General features: G+C 24.9%; 1 protein-coding gene across 5 annotated transcripts in view; it reads left to right on the top strand.

The window, feature by feature from the left end:
* Positions 1–20,446, top strand: part of bru1 (bruno 1) — a 618,688-nt gene that overhangs the window by 342,924 nt on the left and 255,318 nt on the right. The window lies entirely within an intron of this gene.

Raw genomic sequence — 20,446 nt, 5'->3', positions numbered from 1 at the left:
AAAAAAGTACAAAAAAGGTGTGTTTTTGGTATTTTTCACTAAATTCAAACAAAATTTCCATTGGAAGATTATTCTCTTAGACTGAATTTTAAAGCAAATAAAATTTTGTTTGTCAACTCCTCAATTTAGAATATTTTCTTTTAGTTTTATATCCATCACAATGGACTGAATAGTCTAAGTGAGCCTGAATCTTAATCGGGCTGCCACTTTAACCTAAGCTTTAACCTAGTTTTATATCAGCTTACATACGCTACAGTAGTATTGTATACGCGTTGCCGCAGTTAGTAGAATTTATGGTACTTAATACATTTTCTGTAGATAAATAAATACAATTTTGACAACATTTTCTACAGAAATAAAATTTTGACAAAATTTTTTATAGAAATAAATTTTTGACAAAAGTTTCTACAGAAATAACATTTTGACAAAATTTTCTATGGAAAAAAATGTTGACAAAATTTTATATAGAAATAAAATTTTAACAAAATTTTTCTATAGACCTAAATTTTGACATGATTTTCTATAGAAATAAGATTTTGACAAAATGTTCTACAGAAAGAAAATTTTTATAAAATTTTCTATAGAAATAAAATTTTGACTAAATTCTCTACAGAAATAAAATTTTTCGAAGTTTTCTATAGAATTAAAATGTTCACAAAATTTTTTTTAGGAATACAATGATGACAACATTTTCTATAGAAATACAATTTTGACAAAAATTTATATAGAAATAAAAGTTTGACAAAATTTTCTATAGAAATAAAATTTTGACAAAAATTTCTATAGAAATAAAATTAACAAAATAAAATTTAAAATATTCTATAGAAATAAAATTTTGACCACATTTTCGATAGGAATTATTTTGACAAAATTTTCTATAGAAATAAAATGTTGACAACATTTTCTTTAGGAATAAAATTTTTACAAAATTTTCTCTAGGAATATTGACAATATTTACAACAAAAATTAAATTTTGACAAAATTTTCAATAGAAATAACATTTTGATAAAATTTTCTTTGGAAATGAAATTTTGACAAAAATTTTTATAGAAATAAAATTTTAACAAAATTTTTCTATAGACTTAAATTTTGACATGATTTTCTATAGAAATTAGATTTTGACAAAATGTTCTATAGAAAGAAAATGTTTATAAAATTTTCTATAAAAAATAAAATTTTGACTAAATTCTCTACAGAAATAAAATTTTACGAAGTTTTCTACAGAATTAAAATGTTGACAAAATGTTCTTTAGGAATACAATGATGACAACATTTTCTATAGAAATACAATTTTGAAAAAAATTTCTATAGAAATAAAATATTTACAAAAATTTCTATAGAAATAAAATTTTGACAAAAATTTCTATAGAAATAAAATTAAAAAAATAAAATGTAAAATATTCTATAAAAATAAAATTATGACAAAATTCTATAGAAATAAAATGTTGACTACATTTTCGATAGAAATAATTTTGACAACATTTTCTATAGAAATAAAATTTTGACAACATTTTCTTTAGGAATAAAATTTTTACAAAATTTTCTCTAGGAATTTTACCAAAATTTTCTACAGAAATAAAATTTTGACAAAATGTTCTATAGAAATAAAATTTTGACAAAATTTTCTATAGAAATAAAATTTTAACAAAATTTTGTATAGACATAAAATTTTAACATGATTTTCTATAGAAATAAAATTTTGACAAAATTTTTTATAGAAATAAAATTTTGGCAACATTTTCTATAGAAATAAAATGGTGACAAAATTTTCTATATAAATAAAATGTTGACAAAATTTTCTATAGAAATAAAATTTTAGCAAAATTTTCTATATACATGAAAGTTTAACAAAATTTGCTATAGACATAAAATTTTGACATGTTTTTCTATAGAAATAAAATTTTGACAAAATTTTTTATAGCAATAAAATTTTGACAAAATTTTGTATAGAAATAAAATGTTTACTAAGTTGTCTACAGAAATAAAATTGTAACAAAATTTTCTATACAAATAAAATTTTGACTACGTTTCGATAGAAATAATTCTGACAAAATTTTCTATAGAAATAAAATTTTGACAAAATTTTCTATAGAGAAAAAATTTGTCAAAATCTCATATAGAAAAAAAATTTTGACAAAATTTTCTATAGAAATAAATAAAATTTTGACATTTTCTTTAAGAATAAAATTTTACAAAATTTTCTTTAGAAATGTTGACAAAATTTTCTACAGGAATCAAATTTTTACAAAATTTTCTATAGAAATAAAATGTTGACAAAATTTTTCGATAGAAATAAAATGTTGACAAAATTTTCTATAGAAATAAAATTTTAACAAAATTTTCTATAGACGTAAAATTTTGACAACGTTTTCTTTAAGAATAAAATTTTACAAAATTTTCTTTAGCAATGTTGACAAAATTTTCTACAGAAATAAAATTTTGACAAAATTTTCTATGGAAATAAAATGTTGACAAAATTTTCTATAGAAATAAAATGTTGACAAAATTTTTCGATAGAAATAAAATGTTGACAAAATTTTCTATAGAAATAAAATTTTAACAAAATTTTCTATAAACGTAAAATTTTGACAACGTTTTCTTTAAGAATAAAATTTTACAAAATTTTCTTTAGAAATGTTGACAAAATTTTCTACAATAAATAAAATTTTGACAAAATTTTCTATAGAAATAAAATGTTGACAAAATTTTTCGATAGAAATAAAATTTTGACAAAATTTTCTATAGAAATAAAATGTTGACAAAATTTTCTGTAGAAATAAAATTTTAGCAAAATTTTCTATAGACATGAAAGTTTAACAAAATTTGCTATAGACATAAAATTTTGACATGTTTTTCTATAGAAATAAAATTTTGACAAAATTTTTTATAGAAATAAAATTTTGACAAAATTTTGTATAGAAATAAAATTTTGACAAAAATTTCTGTAGAAAAAAATTTTGACAAAATCTCATATAGAAATAAAATTTTGACAAAATTTTTCTACAGAAATAATATTTTGACAAACTTTTCTATAGAAATAAAATTTTGACAAAATTTTCTATAGAAATAAAATTTTTACAAAATGTTCTTTGGAAATTAAATTTTAACAAAATTTTCTATAGAAGTAAAATTTTGACAACGTTTTCTTTAAGAATAAAACTTTACAAAATTTTCTTTAGAAATGTTGACAACATTTTCTTTAGAAATGAAATTTTGACAAAATTTTCTATAGGAATAAAATTTTAACAAAATTATCTATAGACATAAAATTTTGACAAGAATTTCTATAAAAAAAAAAAATTTTTTTGACAAAATGTTCTATAGAAATAAAATTTTGACAAATTTTTTTTTTTTGGCAAAATTTTCTATACACATAAAATTTTGACATGATTTTCTATAGAAATAACATTTTTACCAAATTTTCTATAGAAATAAAATTTGACTAAATTTTTCAATAGAAATAAAATGTTGACAAAAATATCTATAGAAATGAAACTTTGACAAAATTTAGTATAGAAATGAAATCTTTACTAAGTTTTCTATAGAAACAAAATTTTGACAAAATTATCTATAGAAATAAAATTTTGACAAAATATTCTATAGAAATAAAATTTTGACAAAATTTACTACTGAAATAAAATTTTGACAAAATTTTCTATAGGAATAAAATTTTGATAATATTTTCTATAGAAATATAATTTTGACTAAATTCCCTACAGAAATAAAATTTTACGAAGTTTTCTATAGAAATAAAAATTTGAAAACGATTTCTATAGAAATAAAATTTTGACAAAATTTTTCTATAGAAATAAAATGTTGACAAACTTTTCTATAGAAATAAAATTTTGAAAAAATTTTTTGTAGAAATAAAATTTTGACAACATTTTCTTTAGGAATAAAATTTTTACAAAATTTTCTCTAGAAATTTTGACAAAATTTTCTACAGAAATAAAATTTTGACAAAATTTTTTATAGAAATAAAATTTTAACACAAGTTTCTATAGAAATAAAATTTTAACAAAATTTTTACAGAAATAAAATGTTTACAAAAATAAAAGTTTTGTCAAAATTTTCCAAAAGAAAAAAATGCTGACAAAATTTTCTGTATAAATAAAATTTTATCAAAATTTTGGTAGATTATTTTTGTGCCAAATTTCGACCGTGACGGTAATGGATCGCATTATTTCAATACGCGAACGATAACTTATTATCTAGATTCTAGAAAGTGTTCTTGTGGAAGCGTAATATAGATTAACATGCTTTTTTCGACTAAAACTTTCTTTAAATTCAATTAAATTAATATTATTTCAATATTAGCAAAACTATTTCTACCACAAATCATTAGCGTGGGTACTGCGAAGGTTAAGAAAGTACTATAGGACTGCATTTTCCATCTCTGCCTCCTACTCTGATATTGTCATTGCATTCCCTGCCATTCATTTGGAATACAACAGATGGCGTTAGTAGCTATTGCAAAAGTTAGTAAAAAGAGGTCGTTCAGACGTCAGAGTTGTATGGCCTCACCAAATGCAAATGAACAAAAGATTTTGGCAAGAAAATTAAAGAAAAATCAAATATGGTCATATTTACCGACTTCAACGGTCTAGTAGTGAAAAGAAAATGTTTGAAAAAAAATCGGAAAGCTTTGGGAGGACGACATTTTTGAGGTTTTGATTAAGATTTTATGGACCTTAGGTTTAAAGGTAGATAGCAAAAAATGTCTTCATTTTAAAGAAACAATATTTTTTGTCGGAATCAATACCAAAATCCTTAGGGGAAGCTTTGCGGCAATGCAATATTTTTTCGTATTCCCTAATGTATATATATATATGTATAATTCCCCAAAAAAGAAAAGTTTTAATTCTTCTTCTCTTCGGTCGCTATGCAATGTTGCAGCTATGTCTAAGTGCAAAAAATACGAAACCATTTTGAAAGTCTTTAGAGTAGAAAATTATCCTGATGCTTACATATTTCATTGTTTTGTAACCTTCATCGTTTTTGTACTATCGACTTTTTTCCACAACCATTGTTGGATGCTTGTCTTTTGCATTGTTTCAGATAGTGCACGGCACAGTGAAAGAAATATTTTAATAGCATACTCCATATTTATAAAAAAATTCAATTGTTAAACGGATCCTAAAAATTAAATTTTTAAGAATTAAAAAAAAAAATAATGTTCCCCATATCAATGAAATTTTCTTTATACCGAGTATGCCTCAACTTGGCTTTAATACTTCTGAAAACATATTAAAAATTAATGAAATTGTCTTTAAATTTGTTGACAAATAGGATATATTTTTAACCCTTTATTTTATTCAAAAAGACCAATAACGAAATGAAGCGTGAATAACATGATAATTATAATTTTATCTCTGTTTTTATGCCTTCATTTTAGCTATTCTGCGACCACAAATCGCCGTATTTTAATATTGCGGAATTTCCAATAAGAATTATACGTTTAACAGTTAACCCTTTTGTATTATAAAATGAACTAAACTGTAGAAAAATTGGCCAGAATGTAGACGTTACTAGTTTTTCTACTTGTCCAGTTTATGATTACTTGGACATCCTAATTAAAAGATAATTTTATCTAAGCCCAAATTCTTTATTATAAAAACTTATTAAAATCCTCAATAATTTTTTTCTGTGTATATGGTCAAAGTGGCAGGCCGATTTATTTCTGGCTCACTTAGACTATTTAGTCCATCTGTGTTTATGCCCTATATTCCCCACTGTGCAAAAAACCTTCTATCTATAGCCACTTCACATTCTTTGAGATTATTTGTTGCACACAATCTACAACAACAACGAAAACACCAGTACACTATCAAAGGGCGCAAGCAACAACAACAACAACAGTAATAATTATCTTTCCCTTCACAATGCCAGAGAAGAAGACATTCCTATTTAAGTTTTTATGCATTTGCCTAATAAGAGAGAACAAAAAACGACACGAAGAAATACCCCAACATTACTAAGAGATGGTTGAGTAACAAAAAAATGAGAAAGCAAAGAAAGAAAACTTTAAGAAACTGAGACAGTTCAAAATTACGACAATGAGTGTAAAAAGAAGAACTAAAAATTGAAGAAGTTTCCATATTAAAATTGGACTTTCGTCTTGATAGGAAGTTGAAATGTGCAGAAAATGAATTTTTAATTTGTTCCACATGCAGTTTGGGTCGTGCCAATTGTTTTTCCGTTCTTTGGCATTTTGGTGGATAACAATGCTAATACTTCTCACCCCGCTAGCAACAATGCATGGTGACTATGGTCATGAATGAAAAGCTACAATAATGCTTTGTAGGAAACCAGGCTGGATGAATATCATCACTATAGTCTATGATTTCGTTGGCAATCCCTTGATGTATATGTATGTCTGTTTTTGCTCTAGATTTTTTTGTGATTTTTTTATGAGAGTTTAAATTAATTTGCTATGGAAATTGTTGCCTATTGTTTTATCCAATAACAATTTAACTTCAGGGCGAAAAAGTGTTACAATGACTTTGGCTCTATTTTCTTCGTATTCATTTCATATAACTAGGAGAAATTAACTTTTTTGGGTTTTGAAGAAAAAGTGTTAACAAGTCATATCATATGTCACAAGGCTTGGAAGTCAGCCAGTGGCTCGAGTCTTGAATATTGTTTGTGCGGTTTTTCTAATTTACATTATCCGTAGTAGTTACGTGTTCTCTTTCTCCCTCTCTCTCTCACAATATTTATGTGTTGCCAACAGGTGTTTGTATGCATTGCCAACAAACGTATCTAATTACCATGATGTTATCAAAGAGGTAGTACCACATTGTATATTATAACCACTACCTTAGGATGGGGAATATGATAAATCTGGCATTCCATTTGTAACGAAAGAACATATAAATGTCACTATTAGACCATATTATGTTCATATATGTTACAATTAAATTGATTCTCTTATTTAAGTTGAAGAAAAAAACTAAAGAATAAATATGTGGGCGGTGCAAACAATTTCTAAAAAAATGGAAAAACCAAAGTTTTATTTCTATAGAAAATTTTGTCAATATTTTATTTCTATAATAAATTTTGTTAAAATTTTATTCCTATAGAAAATTTTTACCTTCAATTTTGTTCCTATAGAAAATTTTACCAAAGTTTTATTTCTATAGAAAATTTTACCAAAGTTATATTTCTATAGAAAATTTTACTGAAGATTTCTTTCTATAGTAAATTTAGTCGAAATTTTATTTCTATAGAAAATTTTGTTAAAATTTTATTTCTATAGAAAATTTTATTTCCATAGAAAATTTTGTCAAAATTTTATTTCTATATAAAATTTTACCAAAATGTTATTTCTATAGAAAATTTTACCAAAGTTTTATTTCTATAGAAAATTTTACCGAAGTTTTATTTCTATAGAAAATTTTGTCAAAATTTTATTTTTATAGAAAATTTTACCGAAGATTTATTTGTACAGAAGATTTTGTCACAATTTTATTTCTATAGAAAATTTTGTCAAGATTTATTTCTATAGTAAATTTTGTTAAAATTTTATTTCTATAGAAAATTTTTGCCATCATTTTAATTCTATAGAAAATTTTGCCACAATTTGGTTTCTATAGAAAATTTTACCAAAATTTTATTTCTATAGAAAATTCTACCAAAGTTTTATTTCTTTAGAAAATTTTGTCAAAATTTTATTTTTGTAGAAAATTTGGTCAAATTTGTTTTCTATAGAAAATTTTGTCAAAATTTTATTTTTATAGAAAATTTTATTTCTATAGAAGATTTTGTCAAAATTTTATTTCTATTGAAAATTTTGTCAAAATTTTAGTTCTATAGAAGATTTTGTGAACACTTTATTGCTATAGAAAATTTTGTCAAAAATTTATGTTTATTTATCTTTAAAAAATTATTAAGTCCCATGAATTCTACCAATCTACAAAACAGTAAAAATACCATTTTTGTAGAATTCTTCCGACTGTGGTAAGCGGATATAAAACTAAAAAAATGTTAAAAGTGGGGGAGTTAACAAACAAAATTTTATTTTCTTTAAAATTTATTCAGGGAGCTTTTGACAAATATCTTTTGTTGAAATGTAGTAAAAAGAACTTTTTCGCTCCAAAAAAAAAAAAAAAATAATTATGTGTACTTTCTTAAAAATTGTTTTTTCCATCCCTGGTTTGCATACTCTTCCAGTAACATCTTGTATGAGAGTAACTCTCTCTCCCTCTCTTTCTTGGCTGATATGAGCAGATATCAGTGTTGCATGATTGAGTTCCCCCCAAAATTTAGGGATTTTCCTCTTTTGCATATGTGGGGATTGTAGGGCTAACATTTCCTTGGGGAAATTTTAGGGGTAAAAAATATCTTACTACTTAGAAAATTGAACAATTCTCCACCAAATTTGGAACAATTCTGCCCTTGCAATTTGTAGAAAAAATATGAGAAAAGTCAACCCAAGACGCTAAATATTAGCAAATATGGATTAGCATTACTTTCGCTACTCTTTTCAAATGCTCGGCAGGCTTAAAAACAAATTAAGAAACCGTATGGTAACTTTAACAGCATTTTAAATGTTAAAAATTACTTAAATTCCTGTGAAAATGTAGCAACTGTGGTGCTTTTAAAATTGATACAAATATTGTTATATTATAATACTATAACCGATGATATTATTTTTGTTTTTTTTTTTTATTATATTTGGAAGCCCTATTAGCATTCCTAAACATTTTTTGAAGGCGTTTGAAAAAATATAGAATAATTTGCAAGTTTTTTCTTAAGATTTGTGATTAAGATTCCAAATTCACCATACAACACTGCCAGAAATGTCAAATTTTTCAAATGTCAAATTTGATCTCTCTCCGCCAATAGGGCTTTTGGAGTAAACGAACGACTTCTATTGAACATTTTTTATAATTATCAAACATTTCTCCAATGGAGCTGTTTTCTTCATTATGAAATATTTTTTTAAATTTTTCGTTCCGATTTTTAAATATTATGAAATTGCCGACACTTAAATTAACCTTAATTTAAAGCCAAAACGGTACTTTATCTCAGCCAACTTTGATACTTTTTCACTGACCCTATTTATCATCCCTGCTTCATACTACTCAACTCTTAATCTCATCACAACAATTTCAACTTCATGATATATGCATACCACAAACCCTAATATTTTTCCCAAAAGACCTCTAAATAGCAAATAAACTTAGTGAATGAGAGACTAGACAAACAAAAACAACAGAATCGAAAGAAATATTTCTAAAGCAAAAAAAAAAAAAAAAACAACTCAAAAAAATATGCAAATATGACCACATTTTGCTAAATGAAAATAACAGTTTACGTATGCAGACATTCACAATAAAGAGCTCTAGATGCCTTTGGACATTCTAAAGAGAGCATGGTGTGTGAGTAAGTACGGATTAAGAGGTTTACAACTCTGAAGCAAAATAATAAGAATGAAAGTTAAAACACTGCTACAGAGAAAGGGGGAGAGTTCACACATTTCATAGTGGGTGTGTGGCATGTTTAAAAAAGGGGGAGCCATGTAAGTACGTACTTAAAGACGAAAGTGGTGAGTCTTTTAAGGCAACAACTCCAACAATAACAAAATTCATTCGACAATGCAGATGACTTACAAAGAGACGAAGATATAAAGCCATTCGTCTCACCTTAGCCACAGATGCGAAGAATAACTCTTAATAGGAATGCCCTTAGGTAACACAAATGTTACAAAATGGAAAGAAGGAATAAAGAAGAGGGGAATATATTTCTCTTTTTTCTTGTTTCCATTTCTACTAAGCGAAGCAGTCCTCCAAGTGAATGGTTTCAATTATTGAAATTAGAATGAGGGTGGTCATTGATTAGGGTTTAATGATGACTTTTACAAATAGAAAGTAGCGAAAAATCATTGCCATTAGCATGAATTACTTAACTAGAAAGCGATTGCAAAAAGATAAAATGGAAATTAAATGTAGATGAAAGAGGAGAAAACAAACGAAATTAATTTCTTATTTGCTTTGATGTAAAAACAATAAAGTTTAACTCGAAATAAGAAAAAAAAATATATATTCAGTTTAATTGCATATTTCTTTGGAAATTCAATGACTTTAGTCCAAGCTATAGAAATAAAATTTTGACAAAATGTTCTACAGTAATAAAATTTTGAAAAATTTTTCTATAGAAATAAAATTATAACAAAATTTTCTATAGGTATAAAATTTTGACAAAGTTTTCTATAGAAATGAAATTTTGACAAAATTTTCTATAGACATAAAATTTTGACAAAATTTTCTATAGAAATAAAATTTTGACAAAATTTTTTATAGAAATACAATTTTGACAAAATTTTCTATAGAAATAAAATTTTTTATAGAAATAAAATTTTGACAAAATTTTCTATAGATATAAAATTTTTTTATAGAAATAAAATTTTGACACAATTTTCTATAGAAATAAAATTTTGACAAAATGTTCTACAGAAATAAAATTTTGACAAAATTTTCTACAGAAATAAAATTTTGGCAAACATTTTTATAGAAATAAAATTTTGACAAAATTTTCTATGGAAATATAATTTTGACAAAATTTTCTATAAAAATAAAATTTTAACAATAAACAACTAAAATTTTGAAAAAATTTTCGATAGAAATAAAATTTTTTCATAGATAACATTTTACCAAAATTTTCTATAGAAATAAAAGTTTGACAAAATTTTCAATGGAAATAAAATTTTGACAAAATTTTCTATGGAAATAAAATTTTGACAAAATTTTCTATGGAAATAAAATTTTGTCAAAATTTTATTTCTATAGAAAATTGTTCAAAATTTTATTTCTATAGAAAATTGTTCAAAATTTTATTTCTATAGAAAATTTTGTCTGGTGGTGCAATGGTTAGCATGCCCGCCTTGCATACACAAGGTCGTGCGTTCGATTCCTGCTTCGACCGAACACCAAAAAGTTTTTCAGCGGTGGATTATCCCACCTCAGTAATGCTGGTGACATTTCTGAGGGTTTCAAAGCTTCTTTAAGTGGCATTACTGCAATGTGGAACGTCGTTCGGACTCGGCTATAAAAAGGAGGTCCCTTGTCATTAAGCTTAACATGGAATCAAACAGCACTCAGTGATAAGAGAGAAGTTCACCAATGTGGTATCACAATGGACTAATAGTGAGCCTGATACATCGGGCTGCCACTTAACCTAACATTCATGTTGACGAAATTTTTCCATAGATTTTACAAAATTTTCTATAGAAATAAAATTTTGACAAAATTTTCTACAGAAATAAAATTTTGGCAAACATTTTTATAGAAATAAAATTTTGACAAAATTGTTTATAGAAATAAAATTTTGACAAAATTTTCTATAGAAATAAAATTTTGACTAAATTTTCTATAGAAATAGAATTTTGACAAAATTTTCTATAGAAATAAAATTTTGACAAAATTTTCTATAGAAATAAAATGTTGACAAAATTTTCTATAGAAATAAAATTTAGACAAAATTTTCTATAGAAATAAAATTTTGACAAAATTTTCTATGGAAATAAAAATTTGACAAAATATTCTATAGAAATAAAATTTTGACAAAATTTTATATAGAAATAAAATTTTGACAAAGTTTTCTATAGAAATAAAATTTTGACAAAATTTTTTATAGAAATAAAATTTTGACAAAATTTTCTATAGAAATAAAATATTGACAAAATTTTCTATAGAAATAAAATTTTGACAAAATTATCTACAGAAATACAATTTAGACAAAATTTTGTATAGAAATACAATTTTGACAAAATTTTCTATAGAAATACAATTTTGACAAAATTTTCTATAGAAATAAAATTTTGACAAAATTGTCTATAGAAATAAAATTTTGACAAAATTTTCTATAGAAATAAAATTTTGACAAAATTTTCTAGAGAAATAAAATTTTGACAAAATTTTCTATGGAAATAAAATTTTGACAAAATTTTCTATAGAAATGCAATTTTTACAAAATTTTCTATAGAAATAACATTTTGACAAAATTTTCTATAGACATAAAATTTTTTTATAGAAATAAAATTTTGACAATTTTTTTTATAGAAAGATATTTTAACAAAATTTTCTATAGAAATAAAATTTTGAAAAAATTTTCTGTAAAAATAACACTTGACAAAATTTTGAAAACATTTTCTATAAAAATAAAATTTTGGCAAAATTTTCTATAGAAATAAAATTTTTACAAAATTTTCTATAGAAATAAAATTTTTACAAATTTTCTATAGAAATAAAATTTTGACAAAATTTTCTATAGAAATAAAATTTCAACAAAATTTTCTATAGATATAAAATGTTGACAAAATTTTCTATGGAAATAAAATTTTGACAAAATTTTGAAAAAATTTTCTATAAAAACAAAATTTAGACAAAATTTTGAAAAAATTTTCTATAGAAATAAAATTTTTACAAAATTTTCTATAGAAGTAAAATTTTGACAAAATTTTCTATAGAAATAAAATTTTAACAAAATTTTCTATAGAAATAAAATTTTGACAAAATTTTGTATAGAAATAAAATTTTAACAAAATTTTCTATGGACATAAAATTTTGACAAAATTTTCTATAGACATAAAATGTTGACAAAATTTTGTATAAAATAAAATTTTGACAAAATTTTCTATAGAAATGCAATTTTGACAAAATTTTCTATAGAAATAAAATTTTCACAAAATTTTCTAACGAAATAAAATTTTGACAAAATTTTCTATAGAAATAAAATTTTGACAAAATTTTTTATAGAAATACAATTTTGACAAAATTTTCTATTGAAATAAAATTTAGGAATGTTGATGAAGTTACTATGCATATCAGTCACACTGCTATTAGTCTCTCCATTTTCGGATCTACGTTTTGTTGGTCGCTAATGGACTATACTTTGTAACTTCGTTGAGGGTATGAAAAGATAAACAGAATTTTGTTTTTTTTTTGTTGTCTAATTGTTTTCTTCATGGCCTTTGGATTTATGCGAACACATTTTTGTCAAGGAATTACTGCAGTTTTATTTTATTGTTTTTTACACTTATTCGATTTTTTATGCCTTTGGATTATATGCCCTTTGGGGAAATTCGCTTTAATCCCCATGCATGCTTGAAAGAGTCTGTGTGTGTATTAGTCTCAGTCTTTTCTCTTATTTGTTTTGCCCGTCAATTTGTAAAGGCGTTGTCTCAATATTCTTTGTAAGTAAACAAGAACCCTAGGATGAAGAGCACAGCCATTCCACATGTTTTGTTTGGTTTTTCGTCAAGTAAGGGTTTAGCTTTATGAGTTCGACATTCTTTCGTTTAGTGTTTTATGGTAATGGTTTAACGAAGGATAGGCGTATGTTTAGCTTCAGCGGTTCTTTGGACGTTTTATTTCTTTCTAGCTGTTGTATTGTATATCAAAGCATTTTTGTGTTAGAGAGCGGGGAGGGGAGGACTATTTTATTGGAATTTTTTTCTACGCCAAAGACATTTGGCCAAGTATAGGTCTCTTTTTTGTGTGTATTTAATAAGATTTGACTAAGCCAATTACAAAGAGAATGGTGTGTGAATTGTCAAGATGAGCCAGACACTATGTTAGACATATACTGGACAGAAATTGATAGACAGCCGTGACATGCATTCGCCTTCCCTAGGGTATTTTGCAATTCCCTCAAGTGGCCGTTTGCTAATGGAAATGCTCTTTCAAAGAGACAGCAAAAACAAAATGTGAATATGGGCAATAACAAAAGAATTTAAGAAACGCAACATTTTAGTATAAGTAAATGCCTGTAAAACGCACTTGGCGATTAGTGAAAGAAATTTAATTGGTGGTAGTAGAGATATTAAATTACAGATTCTTTTTGTATAAGAGTTGTGAATAGGGTGTCGATAATTTTTTTTTTTTTTTAACTCTGTAGCCAACAATCCGGGATTTTTCACAAAACCGGTTTAAACTTAAAACCTAAAAATCAATAAGAGTGAGTTTTAATTAAACACTTATTTTATTATAAAAATAAAACATTTCAGAATAGACTACACTCAAAAGAAACGTTTACTTGGGTCCAATTATTTTGATTTTACCAAAATTGCTGCGTTTTTTTTAAGACATTTGTTAGCGTCAAATCTTGCCTCAATAAAATTTTGCCTACAGTACTTTTTTATATAAATTTCGTTCCCTTTTCGTGATATATTAAAAAAAAGCAATTTTTTGTGATTGAGCCAAGAACATGGTTTTATTGATACAACGACAACATTTTCTTTAAGACAATGAAAATTTTCGTTAATAGTGCGAAACAAACTCTTCTATTTTTTCGTTACCCACCTTAATGTCAATGTTATAGGCTAAAATAAAGAAGTACAAAAATGAATGTAAAACAATAACAAACCACATCAAAGCTAAAACTCCCAAAGAAGGAAGTTATTTCGTGACTCCAGCAATGGAAATAATTTTCTACAATATTATTTCTTGTAGTTATTTGTTCTTTTTTTGTTCATTTAGAATTGTTTCTTGTTGCTGCTGTAGTAGTTTTAGTTCAGATCTTATTTTATTTTATCTTTCATTCTTTTCCAATCACATAAGAGCATCATATTCACTCATTGAGATTCATTCATTTTATGAGTGAGTTACTTTTTTTTGTCGAAGAGTACTCCTTATATCCTCCCACTCTCTTTGTACAATAGGCTATTGTTACAGAACCATCATCATTGTCTCTACCATCATCATCCAGCATCAGGCTAAGAAAATAAGTTATTGTTGTTTGTCTAACAACTTAACAATAACGATGCTTGCCCGTTCGTGTCAGTTGCTCTTTTCAAGATTTTGTGATTTCTTTTTTGTTTTTTTTTTGCTCATTGAACAATAGGAAAAATCCAAGTTTGAACTTTAGATTATAGATGCGGCGGTAGAGGTGGCGGTTATTCTTCTAATAAAGAGATGATTGCAGTAGTTCCATTTTGAACGATTTATTAATATTAAAAGGCTTTGAATTAAATTGAGATTTTCTTAAGGTAAAGAGAACGCTCGGGTTAGAGAGAGAGAGAGAGAGAGAGCGCCCGAAGAGAGATCATTTATTGAGGTTCATGTCATAATTGTTAAAATATATAAAGGCTAAAGTCCACAAAATACTAAAATCAGCTATTTTTGGAAAATTTTCGAATGAATCTAGAAATAATAAATTAATCTTTATTTAAAGCTCGAGTTTTTTTAATTGCTTCTTCAGTCTAAATTATAGAGAGGGGTGGGAGGTATTCTTCTAATAAGAGATGATTGAAGTAGTTCCATTTTGAATGTTTTTGTTTAATATCAAAAAGGCTTTGAATCAGGGATGATAAATGATGTTAACGAAAAAGTACTACAAAAGTATTAAAAGTGTACTTTTCGAAGCCAAAAGGTGCTAAAATTACATAATATCAAGTTTAAAGGCTATTGTAAAATTATACGTATATTTAAATCTAGACCGATTTGGAAATTTAGATTTTCTAAAAAAATCTTATTTCTCAAAATTTTATTTCTGCAGAAAATTTTATAAAATTTTTAATTCTATAGAAAATTTTGTCAACATTTTATTTCTATACAAAATTTTGTCAAAATTTTATTTCTATAGAAAATTTTGTCAAAATTTTATTTCTATAGAAAATTTTGTCAAAATTTTATTTCTATAGAAAATTTTGTCCAAATTTTATTTCTATAGAAAATTTTGTCCAAATTTTATTTCTATAGAAAATTTTGTCAAAATTTTATTTCTATAGAAAATTTTGTCCAAATTTTATTTCTATAGTAAATTTTGTCAAAAATTTTTTTCTATAGAAAATTTTGTCAAAATTTTATTTCTATAGAAAATTTGGTCAAAATCTTATTTCTATAGAAAATTTTGTCTAAATTATATTTCTATAGAAAACGTTGTCAATATGTATTTCTATAGAAAATTTTGTCAATTTTTTTTTTCTATAGAAAATTTTGTCAATTTTTTTTCTATAGAAAATTTTGTCAAAATGTTATTATACCCACCACCATAGAATGGTGACGGGGGCATAATAAGTTTGTCATTCCGTGTGTAACACATCGAAATATCGATTTCCGACTATATAAAGTATATATATTCTTGATCAGGGAGAAATTATAAGACGATATAACGATGTCCGTCTGTCCGTCTGTCCGTCTGTCTGTCTGTTGTAATCACGCTACAGTCTTCAATAATGAAGCAATCGTGCTGAAGTTTTGCACAAACTCGTCTTTTGTCTGCAGGCAGGTCAAGTTCGAAGATGGGCTATATCGGTCCAAGTTTTGATATAGTCCCCATATAAACCGACCTCCCGCTTTGGGGTCTTGGGCTTATAGAAATCGTAGTTTTTATCCAATTTGCCTGAAATTTGAAATCTAGAGGTATTTTATGACCATAAAGAGGTGTGCCAAAAATGGTGAGTATTGGTCCATGTTTTGGTATAGCCCCCATATAGACCGATCTCCCGATTTTACTCCTTGGGCTTATAGAAACCGCAGTTTTTATTCAATTTACCTGCAATTGGAAATCTAGAGGTATTGTAGGACCACAAATACGTGTGCCAAAAATTGTGAGTATCGGTCCATATTTTGGTATAGCCCCCATATAGGCCGATTTCCCGATTTTACTTCTTGGGCTTATAGAAACCATAGTTTTTGTCCAATTTGTCTGAAATTGGAAATCTAGAGGTCTTTTAGGACCATAAAGAGGTGTGCCGAAAATTATGAGTATCGGTCCATATTTTGGTATAGCCCCCATAAAGACCGATTTCCCGATTTTACTTCTTGGGCTTCTAGAATCCGAAGTTTTTATCCTATTTGCTTGAAATTGGAAATCTAGAGGTATTTTCGGGTCATAAAGAAAACGGTGAGTATGGGTCCATATTTTAGTATAGCCCCTATAAGAACGATCTCAGGATTTAACTCCTTGGATTTCTAGAAACCGTAGTTTTTATCTGATTTGCCTGAAATTGTAAACATTGTGGTATTTTAGGCTCACAAAAACGTGTATCGGATTAAGTTTTTATCGGTCCATTTGGTAATGCCTTCATAGAGACCGACTTCACTTCTTGAGGGTGTAGAAGGCGCACTGATCATGAAAATTGCTTGAAACTCAATGTAAAATTTCCAGATTTTGCTTCTACAGATTTAAGATTTCAAATCAAGACGTTATTTTACAATTTTCTTGCACATTTACAAGAGATGTTAATGATTCCTCTAAAACAAAAATGGTTCTTATAAATCCAGAATCTGATATAAATCTGAATTAAATTTATCTTGGGAACTGTCCTCAAGCCCTCCTGAAATTTCAAAGGAAACCCTAATATTTGGTTCATGGTGGTGGGTATTTAAGATTCGGCCCGGCCGAACTTAGTGCTGTATGTACTTGTTTTTGTAGAAAATTTTGTCTAAATTATATTTCTATAGAAAATGTTGTCAAAATTTATTTCTATAGAAAATTTTGTCGAAATTTTATTTTTTATAGTTAATTTTGTAAATTTTTTTTCTTTTTAGAAAATTTTGTCTAAATTAAATTTCTATAGAAAATGTTGTCAAAATTTATTTCTACAGAAAATTTTGTCAATTTTTTTTTTCTATAGAAAATTTTGTCAAAATTTTATATCTATAAAAAATTTTGTCAAAATTTTACTTCTATTGAAAATGTTCTCAACAATTTATTTCTATAGAAAATTTTTTTTTTCCATAGAAAATTTTATAAAAATTTTATTTCTATAGAAAATTTTTTCCAATTTTTATTTCTATAGAAAAATTTTTGAATATTTTATTTGGATTGAAAATTTTTTCAACAATTTGTTTCTATATACTTTTTTTTGAAAATTTTATTTCTATAGAAAATTTTGTCAACAATTTTTTTCTAAAGGAAATTTTGTCAAAATTTTATTTCCATAGAAAATTTTGTCAAAATTTTATTTCTATAGAAATTTTTTTTCAAAATTTTATTTTTGTAGAAAATTTTGTCAAAATTTTATTTTTATAGTAAATTTTGTCAAATTTTTTTTCTATAGAAAATTTTGTCTAAATTATATTTCTATAGAAAATGTTGTCAAAATTTATTTCTATAGAAAATGTTGTCAAAATTTATTTCTATAGAAAATTTTGTCAAAATTTTATTTCTAAAGTAAATTTTGTCAAGATTTATTTTTATAGAAAAAAGGTTTTACATTGATAGCCGGCGGATGATTTGACAGTGGCATAGGAAAAGAGATATGTTTGTTTCGAATTTATTTCGGCATAAGCCGGCTATCAATGTAAAACCTTTTTTCGGAGGGTTCAAGTGTGGTTTTTGTTGGGTTTAATAAACTGCCTGAATTTATTCTGATAATTGGTTGATAGTTTTGCTGCAAGTAGAGGATGCTGATGAGGAATGTGGTTATTCCGAAACGTGCGTCCATCCAACCATCTTGCAGTCTATAGGGCTTTGCCCAAATAAATTTGACAAACATTCTTTTCCTCTGTTGGTTAAGCTACACTTGTAGTTTAGTCAATGTATGGTCTTAAGCTGCAATAAAAAACAACAACAATGCTTAAGGAACAAAACCAACAATAACAAAACAAAACAAATGGAAAATTTTATTTCTATAGAAAATTTTGTCAAAATATTATTTCTATAGAAAATTTTGTCAGCAATTTATTTCTATAGAAAATTTTTTGAAAATTTTGTTTCCATAGAAAATTTTATCAAAATTTTATGTCCAGAGAATTTTTTTCCAATTTTTATTTCTATAGAAAAATTTTTGAATATTTTATTTCGATAGAAAATTTTGTCAAAAATTTCTTTCTATATACATTTTTTTGAAAATTTCTATAGAAAATTTTGTCAACACTTTATTTCTAAAGGAAATTTTGTCAAAATTTTATTTCCATAGAAAATTTTGTCAACATTTTATTTCGATAGAAAATGTCAAACAGTTTGTCAAAATTTTATTTCTATAGAAAATTTTTTCCAAAATTTTATTTTTATAGAAAATTTTGTCAAAATTTTATTTCTATAGAAAATTTTGTCAAAATTTTATTTCTATAGAAAATTTTGACAAAATTTTATTTCTATAGAAAATTTTGTCAACAATTTATTTCTATTGAAAATTTTGTCAAAATTTTATTTCTATAGAAAATTTTGTCCAAATTTTATTTCTGTAGTAAATTTTGTCAAAATTTTATTTCTATAGAAAATTTTGTCCAAATTTTATTTCTATAGTAAATTTTGTCAAAATTTTATTTCTATAGAAAAATTTGTCAAAATTTTATTTCTATTAGAAAATGTTGTCCAAATGTTATTTCTATAGTAAATTTTGTCAAAATTTTATTTCCATAGAAAATTTTGTCAAAATTTTATTTCTATAGAAAATTTTGTCAAAATTTTATATCTATAGACAATTTTGTCAAAATTTTATTTCTATAAAAAATTTTGTCAACATTTTATTTCTATAGAAAATTTTGTCAAAATTTTATATCTATAATATATAATGTTCTAATGTTCTCAACAATTTATTTCTATAGATTTTTTTTTGAAAAATTTGTTTCCATAGAAAATTTTATAAAAATTTTATTTCGATAGAAAATTTTTTCCAATTTTTATTTCTATAGAAAAATTTTTGAATATTTTATTTGGATTGAAAATTTTTTCAACAATTTGTTTCTATATACTTTTTTTTGAAAATTTTATTTCTATAGAAAATTTTGTCAAACTTTTATTTCCATAGAAAATTTTGTCAAAATTTTATTTCCATAGAAAATTTTGTCAAAATTTTATTTCCATAGAAAATTTTGTCAAAATTTTATTTCTATAGTAAATTTTGTCAAAATTTATTTCTATAGAAAATTTTGTCAACAATTTATTTCTATAGAAAATTTTGTCAACAATTTATTTCTATAGAAAAATTTTTTTTAAATTTTGTTTCTATAGAAAATTTTGTCAAAATTTTATTTCTATAGAAAATTTTGTCAAAATTTTATTTCTATAGAAAAGCTTTTTGAAAATTTTGTTTCCATAAAAAATTTTATCAAATTTTTATGTCCATACAAATTTTTGTCCAATTTTTATTTCTATAGAAAAATTTTTAAAATTTTTATTTCTATAGACAATTTTTTACAATTTTTGTTTCTCTGTTCCTCAGTGTGGCATAAAGAAATCACATTTCATGATTCATATTTACGGACGAATGTTGTATAGACAATATTCCTGTCACATTTAGGGCAGAATAACTCTATATAGGGTAATTGTGATGAAAAAGTACCAAATGACTCGCGGTCGTACCACCGTGCTTTTGGCAGTCGAAATGTATCAAAACAAGTCCAAAAGTGTCAACTTCATCAACCCTGCATTGTATTAAATGGAGATTTTCTTAAGGAGAACGTAAAGAGAACGCAATAAGAGAATATTTAGTGAGGTTCCTCTCAAATTGGTGCATACATAAAATGGCTATAAAAACTGAATCATATATTTT

This window comes from Haematobia irritans, chromosome 2 (genome assembly GCF_050003625.1).
Source record: "Haematobia irritans isolate KBUSLIRL chromosome 2, ASM5000362v1, whole genome shotgun sequence".
Lineage (NCBI taxonomy): Eukaryota > Metazoa > Arthropoda > Insecta > Diptera > Muscidae > Haematobia > Haematobia irritans.
This window is presented reverse-complemented; position numbering and strand designations above follow the sequence as displayed.